Genomic DNA, 17887 nt, shown 5'->3' with positions numbered 1-17887 from the left:
ATGATTTCTCGGACGCAGTTGCCTTTCCCTTCTTTCCCATTGTTCCCAACAATGCTCCATGTGGATTTTTCCTAAAACAGAGCAAAGCAAAGGTTATCGAATAAACACAAGTGAGAATGACAATGAATGAATGATACAGATAACTTCAAAAGGTGACAAGAAAGGAGTTTTAATCAAACGCAGATGAAAAGATATCATATCATGTCAAGCCGCTTTTTAACATAAATGCCATTAACCTATATTAAATAGCCACTAATGGTCCCTTTATTGCTCATTAATGTATCGCATCGCAAAACAGGAAGGATGGCTTTTAAGGTGGCAGACTTAAGTTGCAAGAATGTTGATTTTGCGATTGCGATGCAATATCGCATTATTGCATGTTTGATTGTGTGCCTTCTCAAAGTTCCTTAGGTTCGAGTGGGATGCGAGATGCGGGATAAGCAGTGTGTTCTTTGTTATTTAAATCTATTTACCTTATAAAGCGCTTTTCATCACGCGGCAAACTTAATCACCATTTTATGATATTGGCCTTTATCGGGTCCAAGCTTTTATCGTATTTCATAACATCGCGCAGTTCGTAAGATTTTTGACCTTTCTTAAGTGTTCCGACGTGATGCGATAAGGTTGATCATCTTATCGCAATATCGCATTTCGCACGTTTCAAAATGATTTGTGAGAGTGCACCCTTTGTGAATGACGATATGCTATACGGGCTTTATTTAATAGGAAATGCCTTAGGTGTTTGTTAGGTCCCTATACTACTAGTGTAACCCCTTATTGTTATTAGTACAACCCCCTTATTATATTGTTGTGCCCATGTAGTCCCCATATTGTTATTATTGTGCCCCATAGAAGCCCACTATTGTTATTATTGTGCCCTTACATTATTATTGTTATGTCGGCTCTGATTATATTATGACCCCTTAGACTCCTATATATAGAAGGGAGGTCTTGTCATTTGTATCATCCAAGAATTGTTCATTTGTGTAATGTAAAGTAGGTTGCCCCCTCGAAGAGGCTGAATTCTAAGGCGTTTATCTATCTTTTCTATCTTTTTATGAGCTGGTTTCGTAACATTTGGTATCAGAGCTTTGGATTCTAGGGTTTCGCTGCTCCAAACAGGTCATCGTGGCATTTGCGCTAAAGCTTTTTTTCTACAACGTTTCAGATGCTAAAAAAAAAACCATTTGGGTTGAAATTGTTGTGAACATCGGGTCCAAATTTCAGAGCTTTTCACGCTATATTGGCAGAGATATGGTCTGAGGAAGTTGGCCTTTTTGCAGACTCCCTAATTACATTCCAAACAGGTGACCTGGGGAAAATAGTCATAACTTTTGTTTTGAGCATCAGATTGACATTTCGTAAGAAGTTACAAAAAGAGGACGGACTGTAGTTTTTTTTGTATCAATTTTAGATACTAAGGTCGAAACAGTGACACGTGGCACGTCATACAAGTTCTCTCTACTGAACTAGTCTATAATCAGGTCACCGTGGGAGATTTGGCATAACTCCTCCTTGGAAAATCCAATTTTGATCAGACTGGTGGCATTGGAAAGAGGACACAGAGGGCTACTGTAAAACACAATTTCAAAACTGGAAGATCCAAAATTACAAAGTTACAGTCGTTTCAAGATCGAGCTCCTAAAATTAAAAAAAAAAAAAAAAACGATATGAGGAAGTTTGATGGCAAGGATCCGGTAAAGTGGATACCACAAATGGAGAAATATTCTGATCTACATGGTGTACCACTATTACAAAAGGTAGGTATTACATCTAATTATTTAGAACCAAATCAATTTTTATGGTATAAATGGATTTGTTCTCATAAACCACTTGTCACGTGGTCAATTTTCACGGAGGAAATGATAGCACATTATGAGGATACAAAGAGAAACACCTTCTTTAGCTAATTGATAAATCTCAAACAAAAGGGCTCAATGGCAGATCACATTAAGGACTTTTAAAAATTGAATATAAGGGTAAATGATATTTCAAAGAAGCAAAGGATTGATGTCTTCATAGGTACTTTAAAGGATAACATTCAACATGAGGTTTGTCTTTGGGAACCTGATTCATTGGAGAAAGCATTCAGGTGGGCAAGAAAAATTGAAAGCAAAATTATGGAAATAAGGAATCCCACCACTCATGACTATAATTATGGAAGTGTTTCTTCTCCTAGCCTTCCACAACCTACAAGGGTGACACCACAACAATTGGAAGAAAAAAGAGAAAAAGGGCTTTGTTACAATTGTGATAGAAAATGCACTAAAGGTCATAAGTGTACTGAGAAGAAATTATTTTACATAGATTATGAAGAGGAGAAAGAAAAAGATCAAGAAACATCAATAGAAGAGGATATACACCAGGAACCAACCCCAGAGAAAGAAGAAATGAATCTGACCATATCTTGTAAAGCATTGGCAAGAATTACCACTCCTCAAACTCTCAAGATAGAAGGACATATCAAGAAGAAAAAGGTTCAAGAAGTGAAAGATCACATCGAGAAAGAAGAAATGAATCCAACCATATCTTGTAATGCATTGGCCGGAATTACCACTCCTCAAACTATCAAGATAGAAGGACATATCAAGAAGAAAAATGTTCAAGAAGTGAAAGATCACATCGAGCATCAAGAAATGAATCTGACCATATCTTGTAAAGCATTGGAAGAAATTACCACTCCTCAAATTCTAAGATAGAAGGACATATCAATAAGAAAAAGGTTCAAGTAGTGAAAGATCACATAGAGCATCAACAACAAGTTCTCCAACTTTTAAAAGATAACGCCACTTTGGTGCAGAATCGAATGAAAGAACAAGTAGATCAACATCATAGTGAAAAATGTTTTGATGTAGGTGATTGAGTATTTTTATGGCTACATCTCAAGCAAGCTATTTATGAGAAGGAAATGTTGGCAATACTACATGCACTTAAAAAATGGTGACCTTACCCAATGGGAAGACACTTCAAGGTAAAAATGGATCATGATAGTCTTAAATACTTTTTAGAACAAATATTATCTTTAGAAGAACAGAAAAAATGGGTCACAAATATGTTGGGTTATGACTTTGACATCATCTATAGAAAAGGGAAGCAAAATTTTGTTGCAGATGCACTCTCAAGAAAGGATGAGGATGTGGAAGCATTGTTTTGTGCTATTTCTATTATCCAAACAGATTGGATAAATGAAGCAAGGGATGAATGGAAGAAGGACAAAGAAGTGTGGCCACTCATTCAAAAGTTGCAGAAGATCCCAATTCAAACAATATTGCCAGAACTTGAAGAGGAAGGAAAAATCATATTGGAACCTGGAGCAGTCACAGAAACAGGAAACCGACAGCTATGAAATCAATCAATTTCAGAGTATCTCATCAAGTGGAAGAACTTACCCGCTGAAGATTCCACATGGGAGGACAAGAATTTTATATAGAAGCATGAAGAACTACTCAAGCGTTGAGGACAACACTTTGTGAAGGAGAGGGGCATGTTAGGTCCCTATACTACTAGTGTAACCCCTTATCGTTATTAGTACAACCCCCTTATTATATTGTTGTGCCCATGTAGTCCCCATATTGTTATTATTGTGCCCCATAGAAGCCCATTATTGTTATTATTGTGCCCTTACATTATTATTGTTATGTCGGCTCTGATTATATTATGACCCCTTAGACTCCTATATATAGAAAGGAGGTCTTGTCATTTGTATCATCCAAGAATTGTTCATTTGTGTAATGTAAAGGAGGTTTCCCACTCGAAGAGGCTGAATTCTAAGGCGTTTATCTATCTTTTCTATCTTTTTGTGAGCTGGTTTCATAACAGTGTTAGTTTTAAATGAAAAGCCTAATGATATCTAAGTTAAACACGATGATCCTTTTGATCTCTTTTTGTGGGTTTTGCTCGTTAATAAGGATTTGGACACACTTGGTATAGCAATATGCGAAAAGGCGAGAATTTCTAGCTTTCAAAGGGTTTTGACTTGATATCTTGCTTTATTCCTAAAAAGCTTAAAAGAAAGTGCTAAATTTCTTTTTGAAAGATTTTATCAAGGGTCCCCATTTATTAATAGAATATCAGCTATTATATCAATAAATGGTGGGGTTGTTGAATAGCACAACACTGCCTTAACTTTTTTGACATGCACCTATGGTTGATTACCCTACCCATGCTTTGGCATAAAAATCTGAATATTCATTAGAAAATGTTGGAAGTTGGAATTTAAAGTTTAGATTTTTATAATATTTACTAGATTGGATTATTCATTTTATTGGATATATATTTTAATATTGTTTGTTGGAAAAATTGGAGATATTATCTTGTAAGATCTATTGGACATGTTTTGGTAATTTGGAGTTCAGAACTTTTTGAAGTTTTTTTGTAGTTTCAGGAGTGAACAACAAAATTAGCCACTACTGCTCTTGCTGGCTTCTGCTACTTGATTAGGGCATAACCTGTGAGACTTCCCATGTCATGTCAAAGCTTGAAGCTTTATTTTCTATAGCCAGTCAAAAACAAATAAGCTAGCTAAGGAAGGACTAATCTTATTGTATCATTTTCTATCTATTTGCTTTTGTCGTTTTGCTTTAGAACGGATAGATTAATAGCTAACATGTTTCTGTATAGGCTATTTCTTTGATGTCCTTGCATATTTTTGATCAAATCAATTCGAAATGGGCAAGCAAAGTAAATGGAAACATATCATGGATCTTGAGGTGCAAGACCTCAAAGGAAAAAAGACCATCTCTAGTAAAGACTTGGTTTGGACGGAAATAAATCGAAAAAACAATAGTATTGATCGAGTTGTCGTAATCCCATTAGGACGATTTTTTAACGTTATCAAAGGAGAGGAAGAAAATCTTATTGCTCCATGTAAATTCATATGAAAAACAAATAAAGAACCAAAACAAAGAGCTACCCCTGCATTGCAATATGAAATGTGAGTATTTAAAAAATGCATTGTTTAGATCTTTTGAAACCATGTTGATCTTTCTTTGTATGTACTAACATTTGAAATTTTTGGTGTAGTTATCATTGTTCATTTGGCCTAAAGGACAAAATAGGAGATCCTCCAACTAAACAAAGGACCTCATTTGTGCAGAAGAGGTGTTGTCAATGCCATTTTATTGTAAAAGTTATGCATAAAATTCCTGATAGGGCAATACTAACATTCAATATGTATGAACATGAAGATGGGGAAGGTTGGGCTTGTCATGGTCAACGTGACACTTCAGGTGAGACCAAGACCTTGCATAGGCTGAAATTTTCAAGGGACGTTGTTGCATATGTAGAGAGTTATTTCTTTTTGAGAGTGTCTGTTGATATAGTGTATAGAACCCACATTAAGAGACATGTTGACATGGATGCGGCAGCTCGAGATAGAGATTTCTTATTATCCAGGAAAGATATTGTAAATATCTATAATAGGTTGGTGAAGGGAAATTATCAACTTCACAAAAAGGATAAAATGAGTGTAAACCTTTGGTATCAAAAACATCAAAAAGATTTTTTCTTTTACCAAAAGCCTAATGGTGTGGAGGTCCATTTTATAATAGGGATTCAAACAAAGTGGATGTTGGAGACAATGGTCAAGCTATCGTACAATAGCTTAATAGCCATGGATTCAATATTTAATACAAATAAATATGGGGTAAGTCAGATGCCAATGATTGAATGAATACATTTATTTAAGTTGTAGACATCCAGAATGATTAATAACTTGTATTTGACTTGATCTAATGTTGAATATGACAGTATCAGTTGTATACACTCGTGGCATTTGATGAACAACAAAGTGGGGTGCCAGTTGCATGGGTCGTGGCATCATGAAACACATAAGATGATATTGCAATATGGTTGGAGCAGTTCATGCACAAGTGTTTCCAAACCCGTCCTGATTGGAAATTCAATGCTTTCATGGTTGATGATGAACTGGCTAAAATCACTGCCTTGGGGTAACTTTAACATTGTCATGATATAACCAAACTTGCATTTTTTCTAAAAATAGCACGCTAAAATGCATTGAATACAGCAGGAGGATCACAAGTTGTGATGTGATCTTATGTGTTTGGCATGTACGGAGGGCTTGGTTAGAAAATGTCAATCGGTTGTCCACTAGTTCCATAAAATCCAATGAGATGTTCAGCGAGTTAGGTTTCATCATGAAACACACTCTTAATTATGAACTGGAAGATCTAATCAATCAATTTTTTTATCAAATTTGTAGATGAAGAGAAGTTCTTAGACTATTTCCACAAGAATTGGGTCACTAGAGATAAGATTCGTAAGTAAACAAATTTTTCGTATTATATGCATTTTTGTCTTCTATAAAGGTGATATAGTGATGCTGACATGGTTCTATTTGCAATTAGGTATGTGGGTGAAAGGTTGTCGGGAGTTTTCTCGTGCAAATAATGAGACCAATAATGTTATTGAGTCATACCATTGTTACCTAAAAACAACATTTCTATCTGATAGAAGGAAAAAATGTGCCCGGAGGATGGATTGGTTATTGCATATCCTACTAACAACAGTTGAACCTTGTTATCAGTTCAAGGAAATCTTAAAAGAAGAAGGATTTCTAAACAACTACAAGAGAGAAAAGCAGCTAGAATCATCAGTGGAATGAACAAAAAAAATTATGGATACTGATTGTTGTCCTCATGAGAGCATAACCCATGCTTACTGGGTGAGAAGTCAGACAAATCAAGGTAAAAAATACCTTTCACCTGGTATCGTATGGATTTTATAACGTGTGAATGTCGATGGTCTATCCATGGAAACATTTGCAAGCATGCCATAAAGGTTAATTGGTTGTATTTGCACTCGGATAATTCAAATCCATTGCTTCATCAGCATGCAGAGGATAACATATGCAATGACCCACCTGAGATCAATATAGAGTCTCAAAACCATGATGTATATGTCGATGCTACTCTTATGGCCACAAATATTGTTGATGCAGATGTCGAGGCACTTCATTTGGCAAGGGAGGAGTTGTTTAGCCATGTACATCTCATTTTAAATAACCATCCCACTACTTTGACGAAGAAAAACCAGTTGACTGGTATGCTTAAAAAAATGTTGGATGAAGCTAATAATTTGCACGTTATGGATTTTGACTTCACACCTGGGTTGGGTTCTCTTAATTCATCTTTGAAGAGGAAGAAGATTTTCCTTAGCCCTACAGAGAAAAGAAGAAGCATAAGAAAAAACAATGGTTTGGAAGTTGATTTAAATGTTGATCCATCAGAATATGAACCATTTGAGTTTCGATACCTCAATAAGCGACGACATTATCGATCAAATAATGCCCTGTCTATGGTTTCAGGTTAGTTTCATGTGTTGAATAGAGTCATGGTTTTAGATTTAATTATCTAATCAATACCATTCTTTAACATGTGGTATGTTTATTTTTATAGCAATGCAACAATCCCCAACCATGGTGATAACCCAAGACCAAAGGGAGATGCAAGACCATCCAACCTTACATGCCATGCCAGGTACATTTGACACTATATTTCATTGTGTGCACACATATACCTTGATTTTTTAGCAAATTTTATTGCACTCACATATGACACTTTGCTAGGTAACTATAGAACAAGTGGAGAAGCATCAACTTCTACCATGACTGATCATCCATGGAAGGGCTTCAACTCTAGTGGGAATCAATGAGGTATGCACAAATAATAGATAAGTACTTTCGAAAGTGAATTAAAAACAAACAAACAAACATACAAAAACAAAAACAAACAAAAAACAAAAACAAAACAAAAATCTTAGGCATCACAACTTCCATGTCAGATATCATTTTGGGATTCAACTACGTTAAGTAAGTCTATGACCATTTCCATGAGAGGTAGTCTTAACTGATTAATTTCTCATGATTTTTGAATAGTCCACTTAGCACTCATTGCATCGGGTGATGCTCACAGGGGTGAAGAAGTGGGATTGAAACTAGTGAAATGAATCGCATAGCATCAATCATCACTTCTGGGGCTTTCACCCAGTAACCAAGACTTCCCAGGAGGTCACCCATCCCAAATTGCCTCTAGCTCAAGCGCGCTTAACTGTGGTGTTTTCCCCACAATCAGGCCCACTTAGCTTGCTACCCCATTTGCAAAACCTTAGCAAGTATTGTGCCTCATGAACCATTCAAGTAGAGTTCCCTTCACTCTTTTGAATTAAGTATTGGGGTTTTCGCAATGCATTATATTAGATATCATTTTGGGATTCAACTGTGTTAAGTAAGTCATTCATCTATGACCATTTCCATGAGAGGTAGTCGTAACTGATTAATTTCTCATGATTTTTGAATAGTCCACTTAGCACTCATTGCATCGGGTGATGCTCACAGGGGTGAAGAAGTGGGATTGAAACTAGTGAAATGAATCACATAGCATCAATCATCACTTTCAGGGCTTGCACCCGGTAACTAGGACTTCCCAGGAGGTCACCCATCCCAGATTGCCTCTGGCTCAAGCGCACTTAACTGTGGAGTTTTCCCCACAATCAGGCACACTTAGCTTGCTACCCCATTTGCAAAACCTTAGCAATTATTATGCCTCATGAACCATTCAAGTAGAGTTCCCTTCACTCTTTTGAATTAAGTATTGGGGCTTTCGCAGTGCATTATATTAGATATCATTTTGAGATTCAACTGCGTTAAGTAAGTCATTCATCTATGACCATTTCCATGAGAGGTAGTCTTAACTGACTAATTTCTCATGATTTTTTAATAGTCCACTTAGCACTCACTGCATCATTGCATCGGGTGATGCTCACAAGAGTGAAGAAGTGGGATTGAAACTAGTGAAATGAATCACATAGCATCAATCATCACTTCCAGGGCTTGCACTTGGTAACCAAGACTTTCCAAGAGGTCACCCATCCCAGATTGCCTCTGGCTCAAGTGTGCTTAACTGTGGAGCTTTCCCCACAATCAGGCCCACTTAGCTTGCTACCCCATTTTCAAAACCTTAGCAAGTATTGTGCTTCATGAACCATTCAAGTAGAGTTCCCTTCACTCTTTTGAAAATGGGGTAGCAAGATAAGTGGCCCTGATTGTGGGGAAAACTCCACAGTTAAGTGCGCTTGAGCCAGAGGCAATCTGGGATGGGTGACCTCCTGGGAAGTCCTGGTTACCGGGTGCAAGCCCTGGAAGTGATGATTGATGCTATGTGATTCATTTCACTAGTTTCAATCCCACTTCTTCACCCCCTTGAGCATCACCTGATGCAATGAGTGCTAAGTGGACTATTCAAAAATCATGAGAAAATAGTCAGTTAAGGCTACCTCTCATGGAAATGGTCATAGATGAATGACTTACTTAATGCGGTTGAATTCCAAAATGATATCTAATATAATGCACTGCGAAAACCCCAATACTTAATTCAAAAGAGTGAAGGTAACTCTACTTGAATTGTTCATGAAGCACAATACTTGCTAAGGTTTTGCAAATGGGGTAGCAAGCTAAGTGGACTTGATTGTGGGGAAAACTCCACAGTTAAGTGCGCTTGAGCCAGAGGCAATCTGGGATGGGTGACCTCCTATGAAGCCCTGGTTAACGGTGCAAGCCCCAGAAGTGATGATTGATGCTACGTGATTCATTTCACTAGTTTCAATCCCACTTCTTCACCCCTGTGAGCATCACCCGATGCAATGAGTACTAAGTGGACTATTCAAAAATCATGAGAAATTTGTCAGTTAAGACTACCTCTCATGGAAATGGTCATAGATGAATGACTTACTTAACGCAGTTGAATCCCAAAATGATATCTAATATAATGCACTACGAAAACCCCAATACTTAACTTCCATGTCACTAGACCCAATTCTGAGTTTTGAAAAATCATATAAAAAATAAATACAATATATAGATATATGATTTATATAATGTGATTCTCAGTATTTTTCTTGTGCTCATTTGTTGAGTGCAGACTTCGTGCAGTTTTGTTACTATTTGTGGCATCCTCTTATGTGCAACATTATGTATAGAACATCTTCAAACTATGGGATTATGATGGAGAGTCAGTTAGTTCTTGTAGTCCTGAAAAGAAGTATTATGGGCACTCATGACGAAAGTAGCTCAAAACAGAAGAGGAGAACTTGCACGTGACTAGGGACTTTATTACACAACCAATATTATCATACTAGCAACATTATCCTTATGTGATATTCAGATTCACTTTGTTAAAAACAAAATACTTCTGCCATGGCTAAGATAACTTGTGTGAAAGCATGGAATAATCATATCTTTATTTCTGAGTTCATATATTTAAGATCATTGTATAACTGTATATTAGACAATACGTATGTTAGCCAGATTTCACACTTTTTCATGCGATCTTATGTATTGGTATCCTCTAAATGGATTGAATTTTACTATTGATAAGTATTTGAATGGTTTTTTAATTCCATATGTGAGCAGCAAATTTGATTCTTTCTTTTGACTTTGATAAAATTGTAGATGAAAGCAGATTTTATTTTCTTTACAAGCAGTATTGTGCTTTTCGATTTATGGGTCTCTAATATATGTATTGTATTGCTCTCTTTCCAACATATGATTTTCATAATTTATGTTAGTTCTTTCATTTTTTTGTTTTGAACATTACATGGTTAATGGATTTATATTGATGTTACTGTTTTATGGATAATTAATAAAGATTGCACCACATATATAATATTATCATCTTGAAAAAAATTCAGTCCACAAGATCTATTAATAAGTATGTTCTCTCATTAACACCGCAACATTCTCTTGTTTGACATTATACATTTGATCATTCTCTGATGAGTTATATAAACATTGCAAACATTTTTTCACTTTAATCTAATCCACCATTTGTGTTCACTTTCCCTCTTGAGAAGCTTTCTCATCATGAAACTTGGACCAGCAGAATGAATAAGAAAACATAATGGGATAATGTTGTATCATGAAAGCAGAACGAATAAGAAAACAAAGATGTGGATTTTAGCTTTATCCATCCTTTTGAAAGTTGGGTGTAGGTTTGTCTTTAAGAGCCAACCCAACTCCTTGTCTACTTTCTGCTCTCTCTAGCAAGGTGAGATACACCATCAACTCCTGACTATTCAAGGCTTGCATGCCAATTCTGAGAAAATATTTGGGTTCCTTGTAGAAAATTGAATTTGATGAGGTTGCTTTCATCCACATGCAACAAGTTGCTATCATTGGTAGTGTAACTTTAGATTTGCTATATTTGGCAATGGTCACATAGACATCACCTTCATTTTCAATCTTTCCTGCTTTTTTGGTTTTTTAAAGCTAGATTATTTTTTCAAGTATGTCTATATTAAGCAGCATCTATTTGTGGCAGGTACAGTTTGTGATGCAATGGTTCAAAGTGTCCAATGATGTAGTGGTTCAAGGATTTCATTGTCAAATTTGTGCATATCATTCCTCGGTTCGTTGTACTACCCAGCAAACTTCCTTTTAGGGACTGAAGAGAATACATAAGTTCTTGTCTGCCTTTTACACCATTTGGATGAGGTCACAAACTATGTGAAATGATTTTCAATTATATACCTTTGATGAATTGATAATGGTTTTACAAAAATTACATTTTCTTTCGGCGATGATATTTATAAGGGTCAACAAGAGAATCAATGGAACCTCCAATACTAGTACCTAGAGTTTGTCACAGCGTTTGGTTGTTTATATTTTTAATAGTCATTCACCATATACATAGTGTAGTTAGAATACCATGATCTTTTAATAACTTCAACTATCTCCTCATGTCCTAGAACCTAGAGTTTGTCAAGGTGTTTTCCTGTTTATATTTTTAATCTCAATTCAAAATATACAGTGCAGTTAGTATGGCACTATCTTTCATTAATAACTTCAACTATTAATCATTTGGACCCACAATAGTTTTGAATCCTATTCATGAACCTAATAAACCGCCAAGATTTGAATATAAGGGGCTATGACAAGTAGGTATTACAACCATAATTTAATTTATGCAATGAACATGCAGCTTCCAAAGCCCAATACTGTGAATACCACTACATATAAGTCACTACCCCCTTGTTGTCACTTAGTCTAGTAATTGCTTTGTAGGGTACCCCTCCCCAAGTCCTGCTAGATTTTGCAGCAATAATTCCCAACATTTGGCTAGAGTTTTTATCAAGAATTTTTTTTAATTTGCAAAAACTAGACATGTGTTTGCATTTCCAAGAAAATGTATGGGAGCTGAAATTTTAGCTTGGATTCAAATATAATCAGATTTACCTGTCCTCATGTCAAAGAAAGTTGAATCACCCGATTGAGTTCCTATAAATATTGTATAGCCATCTAGATATTCTTTAATAACTTTAATTGGGTATTCACGAAAATCAAAAGAGTGTGGGTCTTCTCTATGCAACAATATCATAGAGGCACACATGTTGACATAACACACATTGTCAAAGGAAAATCATTGCAATGTCTATGTAAAGAAGAGAGGTAATATGGACTATAAAAATATTTTCTTTGCGATGAAGCCTACATAACTCCATTCCATTGTAAATATTTACCACAATCATATCAAATTGCGAAATTTGAACACAAACTGTATGAGCATGAAAAGTCATTTAAAAAAAAATTAAAAGTGTTGAATTTTTTTATAAAGAATATGCAACTGGTAATTATATATCACCACCATATATCCTAGAAGAAAAACAATAATCAACTAGTAATTATATATCACCACCATATATTCTAGAATAAATCTTGCAGAACTCCTCACCTTTAACCCACTAGTGCCATCCAATTCAAGAGCCATGAGACAGATGACAGCTAATGATTGTATGGGTTGTGGGAATTGTCACGAAAAGTAAACTAATAATGCCTTTCAACACATGAAGATGTGAATTTTACAATACTACAGTCTCAACCATCATGAAAAATTTGACATTTGTGCTCCCTACAAAATAATTTTCAATTGCAAAGACTAAGTGAGGAACGTCCATGCAACCCTTTCTTGAATTTATCTCACATAAACTTTATAAAGTGAAAATATTATTATGTGACTAAATCTTTGACGTTAGGTAAACATGACCAACGATGATGGTAATTCTTGGGATTAGACAGATTCCAATGTGAATTCTATAGTGCTACCTAGAACTTTGTCATTCCAGACATTTTGCAGAGGTTTTCAAAGAATCCATCACAAAGAAATCATTGAGAACCAATTTCAACAAAGGTATTATCAAGTATATACCCAAGGCCAATGATTCTAAAGTGACTATGAGATGGAACCCTATCACTATGTTGAGTGTCTCATGTAATAGTCTTACCAAATCTCAACACTCATAATCAAGCATATTCTCATGGGCGGGATTGTTTCATCAAAGGGAGATTCATCATGGACAATATTATTGCAGTATGTGATGGCATGGAATGGCCCAGTCATTATAGCCATAACATCTTATTCATCAAAACCAACTTCGAATAAAACTTACAAGATAGTGGGGTATCCCTTTATTCTACCTCTATTCTACATTTGAGCCAATTTCCCTAAATGTTATTAAGATATTATTCACCAAGACCTAACCTTGTCTCTCTCTTAATGGGTGTAAACTAGAGTTAATGATTTTTTTGATCAATTTTCCAAATAGAAGCCAGTGTATGTCTAATAGCTCATAGGGTCAAGCAAAGCCGCATTAAATTGGATTCATATGCACAATTCATATCCAAATCGACTTGTGAATGGGCTAAAACTCAATGTTCTAGAACAAGAGTCAATGGATAATGTGTTATGGATTACTTAGGCATTTTCTGCAAGGCCCAAAGCTCTAAACATTCAATGAGTGAAAATATATTGCTACAGGTAGAGCTCACATGCCAAACTAACTTAAAGGTAGATCTCACAGAAGATGCCAGATTGACTTAAAACACAAGGGTGGGCTTGGGTCAAGTTAAGCTATATTTTCAAATTCCTAGGCATTCCTCTCTCTTTTCAAGCAAAACTTGAGGAACAATAGGACATGCTTATCCAAATGTAGGAAAAGAATTTTGGTATATGGATTTATAATCCAAAGACCTTAGCAACACAATTTTAGATCTTCATTAAGTGTTGGCTCCCATACATGTTATTATTTATTGTAGGTTCCCTTGGTTGCTTCTTTGAGCCAACTTTGAAGGAGGGGATGGTTTTCAACTTTTCATATATTCAAGAACATTTAATACACATGGAAGTAATGGAGTGGCTTGGGTATCCCTAGAACTCCCACTCCAACCCTTCCCTGTATGCTAAGTGGATTGTTTGTGCTCTGGAAGGAAAAGAAGGAAATTGCATTCACGCAGTAAAAATTTCTATTGGGAACAGAACCTTCAATCATTTATCAATGAGCATTACCCCAAAAAAATTTAAGATTAAATGTACCTTTATGGCCCATATTATATGGAAATATTGTAAGGTTATAAAGCAAACCTCCATATAATCCACCTTGGCATCCCGCACAATAAATGACTTTTGATAATCGGCTTGAGTCGTGAAAACATATATTTTGATTATACCAATTCCCCAACTCTGGATAGCAATAGGTACTGACCCGGTGTAGTCACTTGCTTCAGATCCCCATCCCATAAAAGGAATCCCTTCACTGGAGATAAATTACCCTAAACTGTGGATTTCCACTAAACTCAATAGCTTATGCGAACTTAAAATTTTATTCATCTAGAAAAATAGGAAATAATATATTATTTAATTAAGCTCTTGTCATTAGTGACTTTTGTTGGGTTGTAGATCATTGTCTAGACCTAGAATCATTATAGGTGGCCTCATCCTCTAGCCCAGCCTCCAAATGATAAGCTAAACAAATCTCCATCGATAATTTCTAAGAGTGAGAAGCAAAAAGAGAATAATCACTACGAGTTTAGTGCCCCAAAGACTCAGCCAAAAAACAAGCAATGGAGAAGCCACCAACATAATGACAAGGATGGAGTGCCCACCTTAGGATCGGATACCAATTGTTATGATGTATTATTGGTTAGGGCCTTTAATTATGGACTTTCCTTGACTTTGGTTTTGGCGTGTCGCATGAAACTTTACCAGCTAGGTGTATTAAGGGCAGGTTTGAGACTTTATAAGGTTTTCTTCCAAACCAGTTTTGGTGCCCTTAGTAACACCATTTTTTGGTTGAAAAGCACCATGTATGTATTGTCATCATTAATAATAAAAAGAAGCATTATCCACCAAAAGAAAAAACAAAAAGAGGTCTTAAGCTTTCATTCCTAAACTAGAATGAATTTTTCAACTCAACATTTTACCAAATAAACACAAGTCTTCAATCACACACAAAATAATTAACAGGTCCAAAAGGGTTCCTTCGCTTTGGTAGAAAACAAATCAAATAAAAAAATATCACCGAAAACTTGCTCAAACTCAGGTATAAGTAAAAAAATCCACATAACTCCCAAAAATTTTGAAACTCAACAAAAACTTGGTTGCAAATAAAAAACATTAAAAAAGAAATAAGTTCCAATTGACTCAAGAGACACTCAAAAGAAGACATTTTCACACCAAAATGTGAGTACTGGAAAATAAATTTCAGTAATTTTTGCAGAAGTTGATGTGCCCAACAAGCATGCATTCATGATTCAATTCATTATTTCTTGATTATTGCCAACCCTATTATCATTATAAAGGGCAAAATAAAAACTTGAATCAGTTTCAAGAGGGAAGAAGATGCCATACCTGATGTTGGATGTTATTAACTATTTTGAAATATGAATAGATTAACAAATGTCCATGGAGCTATAGGGTAAATCTACCAACAGTAGTTGTATATTTTGAGACAAATACAAATCAAATAATGATTTGACTTCAAAAACAAATTGCAAGATTTCAGCCAAAAATGTAAAAGATAAAAGTCAATTAGACAACACCATAATGTATTAATGATAACCAGTTACTTTTCTCAAAATACATTTGTCCATATACATGGAATATATTACATATGTCCATAAATTTGTCTCCCATGCAAAAAACGTAATCGTTTCAAGTTGGGGAAAAATAAAACATTAATAGGTTCTTCTTTAGTGAAAGAACCATGCTATGATAGACCCAAGAAAAATGATAACAACAACCCATTTGCATACTAGGGGTCTATATTGATGGTGATCAATGATTTCTGTTGCAGTGGATGGTTATCCTATGTCATATTTGACATCGACATATGTGCTTAACAATGCTCTAGACATGTTTTCAATGTCTGCAAAGTGATTGATGGTAAAATATTGAAATTGACAACTCCAATTTATTGCTTCCTTATAAAGGAGTTTTAAATTGCCCTTCCGAACCCGATGGATGTCTTTCCTCTGATTACATATCAGCTATGATTTGGTGAAGACTTCAATATCATTGACATCATGTGGTTTTGCCTCTTTTAGCCCTTCAACAAGGGCAATGTAGTATGCCTCATTGTTTGTCGCCATTCTAGGCACTTCTCTCTTTCCATGAAATAAATTATTTGTTGCCATATTGTAAAGGACAAATTTAACAACTGCTCAACTTGGATTTGGAAAGCAGGACACTTCAATGCATAAACGCCACTTTTGCACCATTTTTTACACTTCAAAGACCTGGAAAATAAGATAACAATAAATTCATGTTAAACAAGTAGACAGTTATCTATTTCTTAATACTCAGCATGTTTTTCAGTGATATATAATTGAAAAAATTAGTTATCTATTCCTAATATATTCCACTAATTGCTAATCAATTGAATAGTCATAAACCATTCCATTCTTATTTCCTTTCGTGCCTTTCAAATGTCAACTGAATTTGATGGTGTTTCATATGGAACATTCATTCAATAAATGTTACTTCTTTGTATATTAGTAGCCATAAATCCCAACAACATTATGAATCTGAATAAAACAACAAGGGCCAAAGACATAAAAAATCAGAATATTCATGCTTGACATGGTGCTAATTAGCATTATGAGTCTGTTTATATATGTGTGACTATGAGGCTATAGCTTTATCACAGTCCATGTCTTCCTGTCTTGTTAGGAAATTTCATTCATTCAGTATATTTGGCTATGAATGTGGTCCCTGGCAATTTTTTCTTGAGGTTGTGCTTGTAGTCTCAAGTCACCACCCATCATGGAGTGGCAAGAAGTTTTTAGAAAGGTGTGATTTGGAAGCAGCAACAACATCTATGAATGTTGAACTTCATAAAAAGCAAATAAAAAATGGCAGCAGCAAAAGCAAAGGCAAAAGGTGCTTCTTCTAGTCTCTTACTAGCTCTGCAACAACTGGCCTCTGAGGCTGAAGAGGCTAAGAAAGAGGTTGAAGTTCCTAACTGATTTTTTTGTCCGTTGTGATAATTAAGGAAAAAAAATAATTCTAGGTTAGAAGATACTTCCAATAATACATGCTTGAGTATGATTTTCCATGGCTTTGATAAGCTTTAGCAACGCTAAATAATGACTCCTGAAATACCCTTTCTCATCTTCTCTTAAGATAGTAGACAAGTCCAAGACTACTAAACAAAGTACAAGAGAAACTGAAGCAGAGGCAAAAGCATGGACATGGTTGTGTCCTCCTTAAAAGAAGGAAAATCCTACAGAGGAAAGCATAGCTAGTCTTAGCAGTGCTGAAAGTAACTGTATTACCAATAAAGGTGAATGAAGTTGGTTAAATTTCAGATGACAGGATGGTCTTATCAAGGAAGGGGACACCATAAAACAACAGCTTGTTGTACCAAGCAGTGAAAACTCTCTACAGTTGGTTAGTAAAAATGATGGGCCCCACATATTGAACAGTTCTAGCATCCCAATCTCTACTAGTGTTATTTGTGATGCTATGGAAAAGACGTTGAACCTATTGGCTATTTCCTACTCCGGGAAGGTAACAAATGGGCAAATTCATGGAAAATACCT

This window comes from Pinus tabuliformis, chromosome 6 (assembly GCF_031772625.1).
Source record: "Pinus tabuliformis cultivar Carrire ecotype Pingquan chromosome 6, CPIR1, whole genome shotgun sequence".
Lineage (NCBI taxonomy): Eukaryota > Viridiplantae > Streptophyta > Pinopsida > Pinales > Pinaceae > Pinus > Pinus tabuliformis.
This window is presented reverse-complemented; position numbering follows the sequence as displayed.